Source organism: Pogona vitticeps, chromosome 2 (assembly GCF_051106095.1).
Source record: "Pogona vitticeps strain Pit_001003342236 chromosome 2, PviZW2.1, whole genome shotgun sequence".
Classification (NCBI taxonomy): Eukaryota; Metazoa; Chordata; class Lepidosauria; order Squamata; family Agamidae; genus Pogona; species Pogona vitticeps.
The window spans coordinates 201,224,373-201,243,419 of record NC_135784.1 but is presented as its reverse complement, the minus strand read 5'-3'; the positions used below and the strand labels follow the sequence as shown (position 1 = coordinate 201,243,419).

At 43.6% G+C, this 19,047-nt stretch overlaps 1 protein-coding gene across 2 annotated transcripts in view; it reads left to right on the top strand.

The window, feature by feature from the left end:
* Positions 1-8,252: 8,252 nt before the first annotated feature.
* Positions 8,253-19,047, top strand: part of PCGF3 (polycomb group ring finger 3) — a 70,009-nt gene continuing 59,214 nt past the window's right edge. Inside the window, exon 1 of one of the 2 annotated variants that reach the window (XM_072991929.2) lies at positions 8,253-8,337. The gene's annotated coding sequence lies outside the window, so the exon portion shown is untranslated. The remainder of the gene's footprint in view (positions 8,338-19,047) is intronic. The other variant, XM_072991928.2, reaches the window with a different exon arrangement.

Below are 19,047 nucleotides of genomic sequence, written 5' to 3'. Positions count from 1 at the left end.
CTGTCCGGCTCCCTGGTTTTGCTGCTTTTGTGACTTCCTCTTTGCCTCGGCCTGCTGGGCAAGGGTCTCTTCAAATTGGGAGAGGCCGTGATGCACCGCCTGCCTCCAGGCTGAACGCTCAGATGTCAGGTTTTCCCATCTGTTGAGGTCTATTCCTAAGGCCTTCAGATCTCGCTTGCAGATGTCCTTGTATCGCAGTTGTGGTCTCCCTCTGGGGCGCTTTCCCTGCACTAATTCTCCATAGAGGAGATCCTTTGGAATCCGACCATCAGCCATTCTCACGACGTGCCCGAGCCAACGTAGACGTCGCTGTTTCAGTAATGTGTTCATGCTGAAAATTCCAGCTCGTTCTAGGACTGCTCTGTTTGGAACTTTGTCCTGCCAGGTGATGCCAAAAATCCGTCGGAGGCAACGCATATGGAAGGTGTTCAGCTTCCTTTCCTGCCGTGCACAAAGAGTCCATGACTCACTGCAGTACAGGAGTGTGCTTAGAACACAGGCTCTATAAACCTGGATCTTCGTATGTGTCGTCAGCTTCTTATTGAGCCATACTCTCTTTGTGAGTCTAGAGAACATGGTGGCTGCTTTGCCAATGCGTTTATCCAGCTCATCATCTAGAGAGAGGGTGTCAGAGATGGTTGAGCCGAGGTACACAAAGTCATGAACAACCTCCAATTCCTGTGTGGAGATGGTAATAGAGGGGGGTGAGTCCACGCCCTGGCCCATGACTTGTGTTTTCTTCAGGCTGATTGTTAGTCCAAAGTCTTGGCAGGCCTTGCTGAAACGATTCATGAGTTGTTGGAGGTCTTCAGCAGAGTGGGCAACAATGGCTGCATCATCTGCGAAGAGGAAGTCCCGCATGCATTTCAGTTGGACTTTGGTCTTCGCTCTCAATCTAGAGAGATTAAAGAGCTTTCCGTCTGATCTAGTCCTGAGATAGACGCCCTCGGTTGCAGCTCCAAAGGCATGCTTCAGCATGACTGCGAAAAAGATCCCAAAAAGTGTTGGTGCGAGGACACAGCCCTGTTTCACTCCGCTTTGGATGTCAAAGGGGTCTGATGTTGAGCCGTCAAAAGCTACAGTGCCTTTCATTCCCTCATGGAAAGATCTGATGATGTTAAGGAGACGAGGTGAACATCCAATCTTGGGAAGTATTTTAAAAAGGCCATCCCTGCTAACCAGATCAAATGCTTTTGTAAGGTCTATGAAGGCCACTAAGAGTGGCTGTTGTTGTTCCCTACATTTCTCCTGCAGCTGTCGGAGGGAGAATACCATGTCAGTGGTGGATCTATTAGCTCGAAATCCGCACTGTGATTCTGGATAGACTCTATCTGCAAGCACCTGGAGCCTCTTCAGCACAACACGGGCAAGCAGCTTCCCTATCACACTAAGAAGAGAGATGCCACGGTAGTTATTGCAGTCACCCCTGTCTCCTTTGTTCTTGTACAATGTGATAATGTTTGCGTCCTTCATGTCCTGTGGTACTCCACCTTCCCTCCAGCAGAGACAAAAGACTTCGTACAGTTCGGAGGTGACGATCTCCTTACAGCATTTCAGCACTTCAGCGGGGATGTTATCCTTTCCAGGTGCCTTGCCGGAGGCGAGGGAGTCCAAGGCCGCTTTTATTTCTGCTAGGGTTGGTTCGCTGTCCAGCTCTTCCAAGATAGGCAGGCACTCAATGTTATTTAATGCTTCTTCAGTTACTACATACTCTCTGGAATATAGCTCAGAGTAGTGCTGCACCCAGCGTTCCATCTGCTGTGTTCGGTCCTGGATGAGCACACCTGTAGCAGACTTCAGGGGAGCAGATTTCTTCTGTACTGGACCTAAAGCCTGCTTGATACCGTCATACATTCCTTTGATGTTACCTGTGTCCGCTGCTAACTGTATCTGAGAGCAGAGCTGGAGCCAATAATTGTTGGAGCATCTCCTAGCAGCCTGCTGGACTTGACTGCGAGCAGGTCGAAGAGCTTGCAAGTTGTACTCACTAGGACAGGCTTTGTATGCTGCTAGAGCTCTTCTCTTATCCTCGATGGCTGGCATTAACTCCTCTGAATGGGCTTCGAACCAGTCAGCCATCTTTTTGGTCTTCTTGCCAAAGGTGGACAAGGCGGTGTTATAGACAGTGTTCTTGAAGTGTTCCCATCGTTCAGGTGCATTTGCATTAGCCGGACCTGGAAGGACTTCCTCAAGTGCTATTTTATGATAGGAAAAAAACCCATTCATGATCGGACAGAGTGTAAGAGATGTACAGAATGGAGGACTATCTAGTCCTGCACTCTGCTGTCACCAGACAGAGGCTGTACAAGAATGTGAGCATAACAGCACCCTCTAACTTATGTTCCCCAGCTACAGGTATACAAAGACTTGCTCTCTGCAGAATTAGCTGGTGCCCATCCTATTTGGTGGAAGGGAAAAGAAAGCAATAGTGGACATAGCTAGGAGCAAAATGGCGCAATTCTCAAAAATGGAGCAACAGGAATATCCACACAAATTAGCAAAAGAGGTAGACAGACAAGCTAATATTTACACATGAACAGAAACAGAAATTACATGCTTCTGGTAAGGAGGGCAAAGAAGAGTGGGATGTCTGAGGGAAACCTGAGGTGGGGTGATGCCCCATTTGTACTAATAGATGAGTATTCATCAACTGCCTCAGATAATGGAGGCAACATTTAGCTCACAAACTGTCTAATCCTTTTTTAAAACTAAGCTATTTATGCTGGTGGCCATCACTACATCTTGGGGCAGCAAATCCCATAGTTCCATTAAAGACAACACAGAACCTCTTTGTGTCTGTCCTGAATCTCCCTCCTTTCTGCATGATGGGAGTACCCTCAGTTCTACTGTCACAAGATAGGAAAACAAACTTATCAACATTCTCCATACCATTCATATTGTAGGGTTTTTTTTTCATATTCTTCATCTCCATTTTTTTCTAAGTTAAAAAGTTTTAAAGGGTGTACCTGTTGTACAACCTATCTTTCTTATGTACCTAAACTGTTTCAGGTATTATTCCCTATTACCAAGAAACGCTAGAACAATTGTTCTGAGAGATGAAAATAGGGTTACAAAAACAAAACAAAACACACCGCTGTATCCTCACCAAACTATGATGTGTAGGATTTTGTGAAGGAAGCCATGCACTTAAACTACTAAAAAATGTATATTGGTTTGTATTGTCACTATGCCCTTCACTTTCAGTGGTCTGAAGGAAAAAAAAGCAGAGGAAAATGAGGTCAATTACTTTGGTAAGAATTGCAGGGAGCAAACAGTGTAGTGGAGAATTTTCATTGTAAGTCTGGTGAATGCAGGCTTTCTCAGTGGTTTCTTATCTTAATAAAAAAATACCTGGGAAAATAACAAACAACCTGAATGTTTGGGCTTGAGAGGGAGGAAATGAATGGTCACGTATTAACTTGGGAGCTCTTAATGCTGTCCTCTTGTGCAAATGCATAGATCTATAGAGTTGTGTAATGGATTGGAAATTAGAATGAAAGGCCTTTCAACTGTGCAGACAGAATTGTAGAGGGGCTGAAGTGTGGCATCATAGCCAAACAAAAGCACTTCATGTTTTTCAAATTGTAGCGATAACGCCATGGAGTCTTGCATAGGGTTCCCACCTTTTAAACAAGTGTATTTGAATAATGCAGTCATTCTGTACTTTAGCTGGCAAAATCACATTGTGGCAGAGATTTAACTAAAGAGATATGACCTCAAAAACCCTCTAGCCATGTAGCGATATAATATATCACTCTCAAACACCTTCCTGGGCTAGTGTACAGAAAATTATATGTCACATCATTCTAATTATCAAAAACAGAGCTATGAAATTGCTCATTAAATCAGCATTACTATCAATGGAGAACATGGCAACCAATATATACAAAGAGGCAAATTCAATGCCTTTAATTCATCAATTAAAAACTATACAATTAATTTAGTTAGGCATCAATGGACCCCCATCCTCATTCTAGCCCACCTTCATTGCAGGATAAATTTTCAAATCAAAATTGGCTGGTTTCAAACCTCCCTTGTCTACATTCAATGATCACAACCCATATTAGGGGCATACATGGTTATCTGAGGGTAATAATAATCAGTAGTCTAAAGCAGTGGTTCTTAACCTTTTTGAAAGAAACACCCCCTTGAGCCATTGAGTAAGTTATCATTGCCCCCCTCCCCGCGGTGATGATATTTATTTATTTATTTATTTATTTATTTATTTATTTATTTATTTATTTATTTATTTATTTATTTATTTAAGACACTTAAATCCAATGACACCTGAAAACAAAATTCAATTCCAAGAAAATGAAATGCCCCCCAAAAGTAACATTTAATGATTTAGTTGCAAGCGAATTTTAAGACAGAAAAAGAAATATAAAAAAGCATAAAAACAAACCACAATGCAGGAACTAAAAATTTCAAGATGAAAACTCTGAAACTAAATTAAGATTGGAGGAAAATATATATTCATGTACATTGTAAAAAGGTTGCAGCCATCTTCACAGGTTTGGCTTGCTCCACTGCCCCCCTACCGCCCCCCTTCTGCTCCAGCGCCCCCCTGCCGCCCCTTTTCGTTCTACCGCCCCCCTGAAAAATGAAATTGCCCCCTGGGGGGCATTATCGCCCACGTTAAGAACCACTGGTCTAAAGTATACATTTTACAGGGTGTAAATTGCCCTACAGAGCTGTCTGGAAAGCTCAGTGAGTTAGGTTTCTGGATGCAGAGCAAGAGGTTGGGAGCTCAGTTCCTCACTGCACATTCCAGAATAGCCAGCATGTGTGGCTTTGGGCAAGCTGCACAGACCCAGGATACCCCCTGAAGGAGGAGAGGGTAACCACTTACCAGTATTTTTTTACCTAAAAAGCCCTGAAAAAGGTCACCATAGTCAGAACTGAATTCATGACACACAATTAGATTACACCATAGACCCACTCTTTCAGATTTACAGAGTGACTCCCTAAACATTCAGACACAGCAGGAGACAGAAATCAGATAAATCATGGACAGATATCTTTTCCCTGACCAGAAAAACTGAAGACATAGTGGCTACACAAGAAGCCTTAGGCAGGAATAAAAAACCTCTGGACAACATGTAGGGGGTCTAAACTGGAACACAGGCTGTACTGTACCATGAAATATTCTATTCCTCTCCTGGCAACTTATCTGACCAACATAAAATTCTGTTATATTGCCTGAAAGGGGAACCATATCAGGTAAAGCCCCCCCCCCCACTAATTGACCACCTCATTTACTCTGGCAGTGTCACCTGGTCCACTCTCACTTTCTGAGAAATGTTATTCCTCACAGTTCATTGACACCAATGGGAGTGTCTGGGGTTAATGATTCTGAGCCCCCAAGGCTTGTTCAAACATCCATCTTGAGGTCACCAGGAAGCAGATCCTGCTAAGGTGGTGGGAGCAATTTCCTATCAAGTACAACCTTTACTGATCAGCATTTATGATGGAACAGATCCTAAAGAAAAGGCAGCTAGGGTGGCAAAAGCATCTCAGAAGTAATGGGACTAGCCTGAAAGCAGGAGCACTCTTACCATTGGTGTTCCTTAAAGCAGGAGGCACTAATTTTAAGTCGCTAGAAAAGAAATCTGTTATACGAGGTCTATGGCTGGAACCCAGCTGCATCTTTAAGGGGTGTAAATGAGCACAGGATACAGAATAAGTATGCTTCTCTACTATGCCATCCCTATTCCTCTTACACTTCTGCCCCATTTTGATGGCTTGGCCACTCTTTCTCTTGCCAGCAGAGCTGATAAAACCAGCGGTGTCCTTCTATCACATCCTTCCTGCCAGTAGGGCATCTCATGTTTTAATGGCATCCTCCAGTTATTCATCCAACAATGATACAAGGAAATGGAAACTTCTCCATTGTGATTTATTTGGTGAAGCAAACGCTTATTTGAGTCTGAGCTCTTAAAATAAGACAAAACTATCCAGAAGAATTATGAGCGGGTGTCCCTGAGCTCAAGCAAAGGGAACTGTAAACTCAGCAAAGGTCTGGGAAAGGACAGAATACTTATTAATACACTGTACAGACTACCAGCTACTTCTTTCCCCACTTCATTGCAGCCTGAGTCTTTTCCCCCTTCCAAAGTAAGTCTTTACTTCTGAGAAGGCTCTGGATAAAAAGGATAGTGGGGAGGGTTTAGCTTAGTAGGAGGGTGTTTTTCTTTTGTTTGTTGGTGTTTTGATGATGTAAGTTGTGTGTTTTGTGTATTAATTCAATAAAAGGTGAAAAAGGATACTTGGGCAACAAATGGGCATGGTGATCACAGTTCCGTGTTGACCCCACAGTCCATAGGTACTTATTAGAGGACAAATAGTCATTTTTCTAAGACAAGGTGAATATAGATGACAAATGACATAGGGCTCTTTGCGTGGCGAGTACTGCTCTTAGGTGAACTGAGGCAACTGAGGGTTTCTGTGAAAACAGGATTGGCAGCCCCCCTGAGGCTCCCGGCAATACTTCCTGATGGAGAGCAGAGAACTGTGTGTACCACACGGACCATCCTTGGCCTCCTTAGCTATTCTACTCTCTGGAGGGTGGAAGATACTTTCTGTAAGATGAGATTGGAGTACTGCCAGCCATTCACCTTCTGTACATGGAATGGGGAATAAATGGCACAGTCTTGCCTTTTGTTTCAAGCATGTTAGGCCAACAGCAATGGAAAAATGGTAAATTTGGAATTGCAGGTGCTCATCATGACCGTCTCCATGGCCAGCCCCCCACTCTAGGAGAATGTAAAAATACAGCCAGCCAAAATGGTCCCTATCAGCAAATGAGAAACAGGTCTTTCACAAAGGTATTGACTCTTGATTGCCTACTGAAGACCCTTACACTTCTAAAGTCCATTATGACAGGATAGGTCGCAACAATATGGATGGGAAATTCTGTTTCTTTCCCTGCTACAATTAGCATTGCAGCTAAGCTCAGAGAGAACAAGAGTGTGGGAATGTGGGAGCGGCAGATCATGCCATAGTCCTTCTAACTAGAAGGTTCTGGGGCTTTGACCCTTCAAGCCTGGGCTCCGCTACACCACTGGCCAGCACCCTGCCAAAATAACGGTTGGAAACTGGAACCAGGCACGGAACCCAGCTCCCATCCTGTAGCTCTTTCCTCCATAAAGCTCGGCCAGCTGGGAAACCATGGCTTTGGCCCCATCTACCTAGCTGTTGTTGCTAAATGGTATTGGAGCAGCAGCGTGGGGAAAAGTGGCATCCAGAAACAGATGAGGGGGCCACTTACTTAGTGCAGGGGCCCATTTGCTAAGCCTATCATGAACTCTTAATCCATGGCTGTATCAGAAGTTTCCCCATCTTATCCGCCTACTCTTGATAAGTGACTTGGTCATTTATTAATTAATTAAATGTTATTAAATATCCTGCCTCTCTGCTTGAACTGCTGCGGAGTCTCCCATGTGGGATCAGGGCTGTGTGAGGGAAGTAATGCCAAATACGGGGATATGCTTGAGAGGTGGCGTGCAGGGAGCCCCATACTTGGACACCTGTAGTATACATGTATTAAAAGGCTTGATAAAACGGGGTGTATGTGGCGAGAGAGCCACTACCAGGGCCCCGAAACACCCGCGTGTTGTCATGGGAACGGAATGGGGCGTGTGCGTGTGTGGGGACAGGGGGAGGTGAGGGCTCGCGCCCCTTCTCCTCACGTGGACGCCACGGCTACTATTCCCCCCTCGTGCTCCCGTCCCTGCCAGGCGCCGCCCCCTCCTCCTCTTGTCCCCTCCCCCTGGCCGCCCCCCCCCCCGCCGGCCGCCCCGCGCCCGCTCGCTCGCTCGAGCGGCGATGCCTCCCACCACCCCGCGGGGGCCGTTCCCTCCGCCTAGCCCGGGTCGGAGGCACTTGGCTGTCGTGGAGCAGCACCCGCCGCGTTGGTGGGGTGGGAAGGAGTGCGCGCGCGGGGGGAGGAGAAGGGAGAAGGGAGGGAGGCTCGGCGCGCTCGGGTCGGCCTGAGCGCGCATGCTCCCGGTCCGCGGCGCCCCTGCTCGGGCGCGTTCGGCTCCGTTCGGCTATTTCCGCCTCTTTGTTGTACTAACTCCCGACCGGAATAATTTTCTCCCCCTTCTCCCCTTCTTCTGGGTCTCTTTTATTTTTGTAAAAATCCTTCCCAAATCGCCCCTCGAGGGTCCGAAGGGGGAGCGGGTTCCCTCCCCTACTGCCCCCCCTTCTCCACCCGCGTGGCCGGCGCCGTCCTCGTCTCTGCTGCTGCTGCTGCTCCCGGTGCTGCTGCCGCTGCTGCTGCTGCTCCTTCCTCCTCCTCCTCTTCCTCCTCCTCCTCCTCCTCTCGCCGGCCAGGTCAGTGTCTTCTCTCGCCTTTCCGCCTTCCTTCCCCTTCCCTTCTCCTCCGTCCACCTGGGGAGACCCACCGCCGAGGCCCCACCGGGGCGGCTTCCCTCCCGTCTTTGGGCCAAAAGGGGGAGGTGGGTGGTGGAAGGTGCTGGTGAGGGAGTCCCTCCATGTCCTGGGGGGGCGGCGGCGGCAGCGGGGGTGGTGGTGGGGGGGCTGGCTAGGGGGCTGCCTCCCCCCTTGCCTCGGAAAGAAGGGGACCCTCCTGAGGGGATGTGCCAGATGGGTAGGTGGGGAAGAGGGGGCAGCCGTGGGCCAAAACCTCAATTATTCCCCCCCCCTCAGGCAGCTTGTGAAGATGTGTTTTTTGGGGGGCGAGGGAGGGGGGTCTCTTTAAACATGGGGGCGGGCGGGTGGGTGGGTTTGGAGAGTGTGTGTTTATCTGTGTGTCATGTCTTAACTTTCTGTGACTGTGCAGTAAATGCCCTGGAGGGAAAGGGTGGCTTGTGTGAGCTTCTTGCTTTCAGAGTTAAAGAGACTTTCTCTCGCCCAGCTGCCAGGGGCACCTCGTTATTGGAGAAAGCCCCCCTTTCCCCAAGTTGTAGGGTTTTCTGTTTTTATATCCTACTACTTGCCTTCAGCGACTCCTCTCGCTCCCCCATCCCACGAATGTAGGTGTTTCTCTCCTGAGGGAACCATTTCCCTCTTTTTCCCTCCCCTCACTCGGGGAAGACTCCTACCTGGCATTTAAAACCTAGAGTGAAATCTTCTGCTGCTTGTTGCACCCCCCCCACCTCCCTGCCCCCAAAATCCTGCCAAAGAATTGTCTTGCTGGCATGGTGACTAAGGGGTTGTTCACTACTACCTCGTTTGCTTGCATGCCCATTAGCAGCTTCATTTATAAGCTTGCCACACGAGTTTGTGTGTGTGTGTTAAAGAAGTGTCATTGGTTGTGTTGAATTGAGAGGTGTGTGGGGGATCCTGCCATAGGACACTTTAAGGTTGCCCCAGAATTATAGCCGCTTTGCAGAGGTCTGCCTCCATAGTAGCCGTAACTAACTTGCAAGCTGCCTACATTGTGGCAGGCTGGACTTTAGAAGTGTTTTTAGCTTCAGGTCGCTCTGTGGCTGTACTTGTTTCTAATGAAATACAATTTTCAATTCTGGAATCCAGGAGTTCATAATTCTGAGAACACCATCAAGGAAGTTCACTACTAACAGTTCAACCAAATGCCCTTCCATAGTGGGGATTTTGTACAATTGTTTTCACTTCTGTGGTGAGGTACGCAGTTATGGGAACAGGTGATGAAATCCAGAGTTGAGATAAAGTATGGGGAGTTTATGAATTTTATTTCACAGACAATTTTGAATGGCTATGTGATGGATGCGCTGTAAAAAAATTGCAGAGTTGTGTTAAGTCAATGTGATGGCTCTATTGTTGCTCTAAAAGTAGTAGGTCAAGTACTGCTGTTATGGGGCATAATCAATTAAGAAATACACTTCCAGCTCCAAATTCAGTCCACGTGTATGTGTAAAAATCATTGCAATAACTTAGTACTTAAAATTTTTCTTGCTGTGGTGTTGTGGATAGAATTGGTGATATATAGATAAGTTTTCATAACTAATTACAAGTGTACTCTGAATTTTATGTCATCCAGTAAATTCTCTGAATTTTTCTACAAGCATTGATATTTCTAGGTCCAAAATTCTTGTTATATTTAATAAATGCATTGATGTATGAAAATGTGAACTTCATGATGAAACTAAGAGTTAAGTTTAGCACATAAGTTCATCTTTACCTCATAGGGTTAAGTGTGTATGTTTCATTCACTTTTATATTCCAGAAATCTATGTCTGCTTGTGTTGTATCTTATTGAACAGTCTTGGATATAACTTGCCAAATCCTTCCAAAATTGTATTAAATATAGTTTACTGGAACAGTCACTTGTGGTCTACAAATGCGGCTAGCAAATTGCCTGATCTGGTGGGGAGTGTCTTTCAAATTTTATCCACTTTGCACATCAACTTTTCTGCTGTACTGTAGATTGTAAAGGATTCTGGGACATATGTTAAGATGCATAGTCAGTTCATGTGGAGCCATAGAAGACCAGTTGGTCTTTAAAAGATCCCTTTGAAAACTGAACATATATATCCATGCATTCCAGAGGAAGACCAACAGTAGTGGGTGAGTTGACTTTCCAGCAAGTTGACCCATCCTTACTCATCGTCTGATCAGAGAACCTTTCTAATTATGGTGAAGCCAGTGCATTGACCTGCACATGATGTTCTAATGAAGCACTTGGGAATGGATTGTTGTTTTCTTCTATAGTTGTTTTCTAACCATTTTACTTAAAGAGCTCAGCACAGTCAATTTGCATTATATAAATCTCAAGTAGTGTGAAAAATGCTTTCAGCCAAAGCAGGTGTTACATTAAGTTGGTGTGCCTGAAGATGAACAGTGTGCTTTTACAGAAGGTTGAACATGCTTAAGAAGATACTGCAATATAGATAAGGGAGTCCTGCTTCTGCAATTGTGATTGGCTGATTGGCTGTATAAAATGGTTGTCTTCAACTAATGAAATCAAAATTTTAAGTGCAACCATACGGTGCATTTTTAAAAATCTGATTGTCGTGCTGGTTCTCATTGTAGCATGAAGCACTCAACATGAGTACTTCAGTTCTGCCTCACTATGATTGGTGCAGAGATAGGTTTGCATTGGTGTGGCCACAGAGATGTGCATCCTAGTAAGGGAAGTAGGGCAGATGTTCTGTAATGATGCCTGTCAGCTGAACTCCCATTACAGCCAGTAATGATCATATTTCAGGCACTCAGGCTTCTTCTGATATAGCTGGCTCTGTGGTAACCAATAGGTGGGCAGGGTGGTGTGTGACTAACATCTTTTAAATGTTATAACCAGCCCACCTTTGCTGTAGTCCACATCTCCCAGCATTTAATCTGTGAAAAGCATTTTCATGAAGTTGCTGTGTTGGATCCTATAGAATGAGCTGTTAGGGTATTGTTTCTTGATTTGTTGACTGCCTTATAGCCTCTTGGACTGGCCAAGCAGAAGTGGCCCTACACCTTGGAGTGTTCTGAGTGTATCTGTCTTTGACCCATCATACTAGAGCTGTTTCCCACTCAGTTGCTTGGCAAAGGCACTCATATTGTGTGTGTGTGTGTGTGTGACACAGAAAAAAAAGTATGAAAATATTGAACATTGAAATAAAAAGGCTTCAGATTTAAATAGAAATATTAATGCTGTATTTTTTTTCACTATGGGGGGATAAGCCTATTTTTTCTGATTTATCTGTAAAATTTAGAATGAGTAACACAGGATTTCCAGTAATTAGGTATTTCAAAAGTACACTTTAATTGTACACAGTGTACAATTACACTGTTTCTTAGGTACTCACAAAATGGATGGTTAGTGCCCATATTTGTATATAAACAAATGAAATTAAGGCAGACCACACCTTTTGCAATATACTTTCTGAATTTCATTGAGAAGTACCTCATGTTCACTTTCTCCTGTCTAAGAAGTTACTGACCTTAGTACCAACAGTCCCTCCCTTCTTGACAACTTTTTGTGGACTTCAGTGATTCAGGCTGCAGATGCTAATTGGTGTAGTACTGTTATTTGAATGCTACCTATGTAGGAAGAGCTGTTATGCAGAATGAATTAGTGGGCTGTGATGGCAGAATTGTGGACTATATAACTTCTGGTTGCAGGTGAAATATTGCATTTTTCAGTGCTCGGCTCTGTAAAAACTTTTTATATGTAGTAGATCTTGTTTGTAGTAAATTGAGCTGGTAAAGCTCAGTGGCTTAGAATACCTTGCTGTAGAGCCAAAGGCTGAGAGTTCAAATCCCGATTCTGCCTTCTGGGAAAGGGGCCAGCTGAGATCACTTGGAATATATGTGGCTGAAAAGATTACATGCTGTGCCACATCTGCAGCCTTGGGCAAGCTGCATAGCCCCGGGCCACCACTGAAAAGAGGGACTGGCAAACTACTTTTGAGTACTTTGGAAAACTGGGAGGATTGCCATAAATTGAAATTGACTTGATGGTAGCCTAATTATGAATTATGTTGGTGGCACATAGGTATTCTGTATGATGGTCTGGATTTCCACTTGATCTTATGTAAGTAGATGGGCTCCTTCCATCAGTTTGGCAGAGACTTCTACTTCTGAAGCAGGGGGAGAGGACATTTTATCAGTTTCCTCTGCTGCTTTCACCCCATCTCCCATGATGTTCTGAAGGGTCCTTAAGTTTTTAGGAAGTGATTTCCAAAGGATTGCTGGAAAAGGGAACTAGATAAAAATCATCCAGAGAAATATTCTGTCTGAGTAGAAGGGGAGCATAATCTAGACCAGGGGTGTCCAACCTTTCACCTTCCCTGGGCCACATTAGAAGATGAAAATTTGGTTTGGGCCGCACATAAATTTGGTTTGGGTCGCATTGGGGGGGCAGCCCTAGCCGTCCTCTGCAGCCCTGCTCCAAGCGCACTTACTGGCAGCTGCGATCTCAGACTGCAGAGGCTTCCAGCTTCGACTCCGGTGGCTTTATGGGGCCGGGAGGGGGTCCACCTATTGACGGGGATGGCAAAATGCAGTTATGCAGCCCCCAGCTCCCCTCCCACTCCTTCCTTCCTTCCCTCTCTCCCCCCTACCATTGTGACGTGCCCCGGCCGCAAGCGCCAGCAGTGTAACTTGAAACTTTGGAATTTCTTTAAAAATAAAAAATTGCACTGGGCCTCATTACGAGCTGACCTGGGCCGCATGCGGCCCACGGGCCGAAGGTTGGACAAGCCTGATCTAGACCTTTGTGGCATTTTTTTGTTTTTTTGGTGGTCATTCAACTATATAGCCTTTCTTCCTATCTGCTGAAATTCAGCCACCCTATGCAATATGTGGCTTTGCTCTGAAGGTCTGGTTGAAGAAAGTTAGTTTAAAAAGGAAGCTGAAACTTTTTGCCTAATATTCTAATTTTCTTTGTGTAGGTTGTTACCTTTGTGATTCAAATGGTGGAACATTCACACACATAGTTCCAGTAGCCTGCAGGTTATGTTTATTAAAAGTGGTAGTTTTTTTTAAATGTTGAGGGTATCAGGTTCTCCTAACTCCTGTCCAGCTTCTTACTTACTCTGTCATTGATCAACTGTGGCATATAGCTGCAGTTTCTTTCTGTTGGGTACACTTATTCTTCCAAAAAACCGAGAGAAAAATAGTATTGTTGTCTCTAACCATTAAAACTAGTCCCCAGACTGTTGCAACTTTTTCTGTTGTCTTAACCCTGTCATAATATTATTTTTTCTGTCACTGCTTTGACAATGAATGAATACTGTTTTCTTAGATATCTACTGGAGCTGCTGTGAACAAGTACCTTGCATTATTCATTCAGATGTGACCCTTACCAGTGAATGCTGATTATTGTGTTTAAAATTGAGATAAAAATTTAAACAGTAACTTTTTAGCATTCTGTGTCTTGTGAAGATAAACATTATTGTGTTTTTGGGATTTCTAGATGGATTAAAAAATTAGTACAGTACTTATTGCCTGAAGGGTTCTCCATCAGAGAAAGTGCATTTATATGGTTATTTCAGCTTGCCCCTGTTCCTTTTAGAATGCTTTGAAGTATGTTGGTGATCAATCCATTTTGCTGGCTTTAACAAAATGTTCAGTATTAATAAGTTTGCTGTTAAGTAATATGCTGTCTGGATGTAAATTCTTGATTGTACAGCTTACTGTATATTCAGAAGGAAAGGGTCAAAAGTTTTTTTTAACATGGGAATTATTTTCAAGTACAAAATAGTATGCAAGTAGCATGCAGCAAGCCAGCCAGCCCCCCCCCCCCCCGTCGTTTCCCTGGTTTCTTAGACTTCACCCAAATCATCCCATTGTAAAGATTGCTGCTGTGTATACACTTAGACAAGCCGTACAGTAGCACCAGCCTTTCGTCCTTTGATCTCGACTTGGAACAAAATTTCCAAATAAAGTTTTTAATTGTGGAACAAACTGACTGGGTATATGTGTTGTGCATATGTGTGCACACACAGTATACATCTGTATGCAGGTGCACAAATTCATACAAGAAATGATATTTACATTTTCCCCTCAGTAGAAATGCTTTTCATATAGAATTGTCATGGTTGCAGTGGTCTTGATTGCTGGCACTTTCATAAGTTCCAGCCTTTTATGCAATATGTTTCGAATTGAAAATAAAGAATAAGATGGGTGGCACTGCTCCTCTCTGTATCAAAGTATTTATATAGTTCCCTTGGAGTTGTTTTTTCATCTAGGTTGTTGATTCAGTGAGCAGGCAAGGGTGTAGGCCTGGCTTTTGCTTTATTTTTAGTGATTTATATAAAAATAAAATTGATAAGCCATAGCTGTTCCCATGGGATGACTCCACTGTGTCTTAGAGCCCAACATTCTGCTCTACCATTTCCACAAGACTGTCCCAAGTAACATCAAGGAATGAATACTACATGTTTTAATTTTTAAAAACTGAACTTTTGTATATTTGGTGCATAACAACACCTACAATGTGAAGAGCAGCCATAATCTGTCAGATAGTGACTGGTCTCAAAGGTAAGAGAGGAGAGCCAGCCGTTTTGACGATGGATTTGGGATTAAGATCTTGCTACACACCCCTCTCCATGCCTTCTCAAAGTGGCTTTGCGGCAAACTAGTGGTTGACAAAGGCTACCAAAGAGCCCAAAAAAACCCACAACAACCAAAGGCTATAAAATTTACCAAGAGTGAAACCACTGTAGTCATTAAGTACATGTGAAAGCATTACACTATTGTATGGTCTTGGAGGCTGCAGCTTCCTTTGCATGTGAGAGGCTCATGCAGGACATCTCACATTGCTGTCTTAACAGCTGCTGAAGTGCCAGTCTAGGCACTTAATCCGACAAGGGGAGCTGTGAGTAGAATTTTGAAGTGGAAACTTTTGCAAGGACTGTTCATAGAATAAGTGGACATGCTTTCTGGGTCCATGTGTTCATTTGTGTTGCTGGTGCCTTGTGCTGTCCAGAGGTGGGAAAGATTTGTGGGAATCTACCCTAAAGACTTGATTTTAAAACCCAATTTTATATACATACTGCTTAAGGATGTATATTGAAATTTATACTCTGGACAATATGAACCATCTGCTGTACAATAGGAAAGCATAGCTACTGTGGTGCTGTCTTCCTCTAAGCCTCGCACCACGTCCTTTGCTTACAAGACATCACTCTTGAGAAAAGTAGTAGCAGAAAATGGTGCTTCATGGCACATCACACACCAGAAGTTGATAACTTTTTTCTTCTTTTTTTTTGCCACTGCTTTTAACACCTGTACTTTAGTCTTACAAGTTCTGTAGTTACATTCCTCCTGGTTGGGTAGCTTACCAGATCTGCATATGAATGGGATTGTACCAGCAGGAGACCTGGTAAAACCAAGGAGAACATCTTACGAATCTGCAAGGTTGCAATTGATAGCTATGGTATGTATTTAGAACTGAAGTAAACCACTATTTAATCCTTGGGAAAATGCATAAGTGCCACATAATTAGATATTTAGGTTTCTAAGACAAGATTTCTGAATGTGCAGATTTGTGAATTTTTAAAGTACACTGTTCAACTTAAGCCATTTTTATCAGCATTAATGGCACTTTCTGAATGATGTGTTGCTGATTATTTAGTATGTGTCACTGTTTTTGGGGAGTAGAAGTCCTAGAGACTATAATAATGTGTAATCCTTGTTAGACAATTTTGCCCACATGCAAGTGACAGCTGTGTTAATCATGGTTCTTTGCATTCATGCATATTAAGCCAATTTTCAGTCACCACCAAATTTTCAGACTAAGAAGCTGCTGTGCATGAGCACAAAGCACTCTGTAATGCAGTAATATGACAGAATAACTGTAAACATATTAAGAGATGGACTGTTTGAATTTGATATCTCTTCTCTCAAGCAGTAGGCTATTCTTCAGCTCTATGGTGTAAATGTTTGAATCCTTCTTCTCCAACTTATAAAGCACATCTGTCTGAAAGTTCTACCATCTGGCTCCATCTCTGGTCTTAATAATCATCATCATGTGTCATCAAGTCAATTCTGACTGGTGGCAACCTTTTTCAGGATTTTCCAGGTAGATAATACTCAGAAGTGGTTTACCATTCCCTCAGACCAGATTGGGAATAGACGTAAAGCAAGTGATGGGGTCTCTGGCTGCAAAGTGAGAGGCTGGGAGTTCAGTTCCCCACTGTGCCTCCTTGACATGGGTTGGACTCCATGATCCCTAGTGTCCCTTCTAGCTCTGCAGTTCTGAGTTCTAAAACTTCTTTTGAGGGCATTTTAGGACTGTGCAACTACACAGGCTGGCTCTACTCACAGGAAACACAGTAGGAAATCGAACTCTCAACCTCTGGCTCTACATGGCTCTACAGCCAGTTACTTAAATTCTGAGCTATCCAGCCACCCATCTTTCCTTCATTGTAACCTTGTAGTATGGGATTGAACTTAACCTAAAGGGTTAAACGTAAGATTCTTGTTCAAGTGTGTTGCAGATACAGTAGATATGAGCATCCTTTATGTGTTAATGATATAAACAGCTATATTATCTTGTTTTCATCATCAACTGTGAAATGAGACAATACGAGAAACCTATGCATGTGCTCCCTTAAGGGGAGTGTTTTGGAGAGAGCAAGTTTCTAATGTGCATTTCATGGCATTGTGTCAGACCAGGTACCTGGAGGAAATGATTCTGTGTTATGTATGACACTGACCCAAAAGGCATCTGTGTAGTATGTACTTAGACCTAGCATGTGATATCAGATTATTTTTAAGTACAATTTATTGGGAAATTCTGCACAAGGCAGGAGTACTTTTGGCATAGTCCCCTTGTGATTAATTTCATGGGAGATTTTGTTCCTTGTTGTCATAGCCTGTCTTTGCAAGACATTTGTTTCATTGGTAGATGAAAATCTGGCTTTTGAGACCTTAATCTCTGCAGGACTTTATTTCCTTTCTGACCTTATTGTTTGCTGAACTCTGCATAAATTTAAAGGTATATGTCATGTTTTTCAACACATATTTCCAAATTAGGAAAGAACTTGAAATGTCACTTGTAAACTTTTAAAGTAAATATTGAACTGGTTCTATGTGGATTGTGTGTGTAATTTCAAAAAGCAATAATTAGTAATGTGTCAAACTGGAGTATATGATACTGTATATCATGAATGTGGATTATGAGCATTTTCAAGGTGACCTTCCATTCAAGGAATTCCTAGGCAGTCTCCAGTTGAGGTAGATTATTGGAAACAGAGTTATACCATATGCCTTAACACCTTTCTTTGTGCCACAATTATTCCAAACTGTCTGACCAAAACAGTTACAGAAAATTCCGTTTAGATATACTCTGATTTCTCATCAGTTTAATGTAAGGCTGTTATTCATTTTCCACTGTTTAATGTTGACCAGATAGTATACCCTTTCTCACTAAATAATGACTATTTTGAATGGAGTTCATTCTCTTTCAGAGAGGAAAAGTGTCATTTGAAGTGCATTGCATTTGCTTCTTATTTTTGGGGGGATTATCAGTTCCAAGAGGGTGGGAATTCTTTTTTACTAAGTAAATTATCTTCTAGGCCAGAGGTCCCCAACCTGTCCGTGACTTGGCAGTGGTCCGCAGCCTAGGTAGGACTAGGCCATTGACACAAATCTCCTGCCCCCCTATGAGCGCACCCCAGTGAGTGTGCTGCGCACATGCGCATGAGTGCACTCTGCCCCTGCGAGTGTCCTGTGTGCATGTGTGTGTGTATGCCACGCAGCCTGTGAGCACACCACACCCCCACGAGTGTGCCACGCCACGTGCCCCCACGTGAGTGTGCCACGCCCCCCGCCCCCACAAGCATGCCATGCACCCCCCCCAACTGGTCTGTGGTTGGGAAAACGTCGGAGACCACTGATCTAGACCAATTCCATCTAATCTGGATGTCAATTAAATTGATCTGGTTTTTTAAAAAATCTGAGACTATTTGTGCTCTGAGGAATTCTGGATTCACATAGGTTCATGAATAAATATTTTTGCAATAGCTCAATAAACATAATTTACTGATGGAAACCATATGTGTAAATCTGCTAAATATTTGGAGAAAGAAAGTTTGAGAGGTGGTTACCCAGTTATCTTTTACCTAGTTCTTGGTTGAGAGTAGAACTACATGGGCCCACAAGTATTTGTCTAGCAAGTGGGGAAATGTGATTTGAAGAGAAGAAAGGTCTGTTAGTAAGAGTTCAAAGAAGTAACTATGTAAGTCTGTGTAAGAGTATCAGATAAAAAAAAGTAAAACAAAAAACAGACAAGAGACAAAAACATTAGGGGCCACAATGGTTTTGTCTCTTGGTGTGTGTGTGTGTGAGAGTGAGTGAGTGAGCGTGTGTGTGTGTGTGTGTGTGTGTGTGTGAGAGAGAGAGAATTCTGGATTCTTACCTACTTCTTTCACACTTGCTGTTCTGAACCAGTATGTAGCCTGGAAACTGCTGGTGAGAAGTGGTGGATGTGGGAAAGATTCAGCAGCCCTCCTGTTATTCACTCATATGTCAGAATCTGCATATTTCTCCAATTTTCCAACTTTTCAGCTCTTTGTTTGTTTGTTCGTTCATTCATTCATTCAATTTCTATACCACCCATCTTACTGATAGTCACTCTGGGTGTTTTACAGTAGTGACAATAGT